The sequence below is a fragment of the Gossypium hirsutum genome, chromosome A07 (genome assembly GCF_007990345.1).
Source record: "Gossypium hirsutum isolate 1008001.06 chromosome A07, Gossypium_hirsutum_v2.1, whole genome shotgun sequence".
NCBI classification, from domain to species: Eukaryota; Viridiplantae; Streptophyta; class Magnoliopsida; order Malvales; family Malvaceae; genus Gossypium; species Gossypium hirsutum.
In genome coordinates this window covers 17,574,524-17,575,491 of record NC_053430.1, presented here as the reverse complement: position 1 = coordinate 17,575,491, position 968 = coordinate 17,574,524, and the positions used below count along the sequence as shown (strand labels likewise).

Below are 968 nucleotides of genomic sequence, written 5' to 3'. Positions count from 1 at the left end.
TAAAAGCACAAGTTAGAAAAAGTTTTGAACTGACGATAATACCCTTTAGTTTCTACTATATTACTAAAAATATTTATAATTTAATTTAGAATTATTAGTTCATAACTTTATCTAAAAATAGTTGGGATAATTTGATTAACTCTAACATAGAGTTATAACTTGAATAAAAGTCTAAGCATAGTCAACAGCAATAAATAAAGTAAAGTGTATATAGTACTTAGGCTATAAATTAGCCATTTGATTGAAAACTTTAATTTAAAAGTGCGATATAATTTAATTTAAAGAAATTCGATGATATGAATTATTAAAACAAAAAGAAAAGGGATACTAAGTTATTGAAGGAATAAATTTTAAAAGTATAAAGAATAAAGGACTGGAAACCCTTGTATGTTTTCCGACATTGTTTTAGTGTAATTGATTAAAAGTCGATACCCTCTTTTTCTTTTCAGTTTATATGGCTTGAAATTTTTATTTCAAATGTGTTAAAACAAAACAACAGAGGGATTACGGTATTAAAATTAAAAGTAAAAGGACTAAGCCGCATAAAATAAAAACTTTGACAGCTGTGGGATTTGAACCCACGCCCTTTCGGACCAGAGCCTAAATCTGGCGCCTTAGACCACTCGGCCAAACTGTCGAGTTGTTGGATGTACAAAATTGAAAAGTTAAAATTGAGGTGAGCAATCATTATTTTATGGAGAAATTTGAATTTCTACAAGCCCATTAATGGCCCAATTTATATTAAACTTAATAATTATTGTATTTCAAAAAATAAGTTTCAACAAGAAAATAACCGAATTTAAAACAAAGCCACAAATTTCGCTTTTGATCTAAAGTTGATGAAACTCAACTTTTATATAAAAATGTTTTAATATTTATTTATATATATAATTTATCATTAAATCTTAAACCCAAAATCCAGCATCTTAATTTATATGCATAGTTATCTAAAATTAATTTGTGTGAAT

The 968-nt window shown here is 26.2% G+C and overlaps 1 non-coding gene across 1 annotated transcript; it reads right to left on the bottom strand.

Annotated features, from left to right (window-relative positions):
* Nucleotides 1-557: 557 nt before the first annotated feature.
* On the bottom strand, nucleotides 558-637 carry TRNAL-UAG (transfer RNA leucine (anticodon UAG)). The gene has a single exon. It is a non-coding gene; the product is annotated as a tRNA-Leu (tRNA).
* Between the last annotated feature and the right edge of the window lie 331 nt (nucleotides 638-968).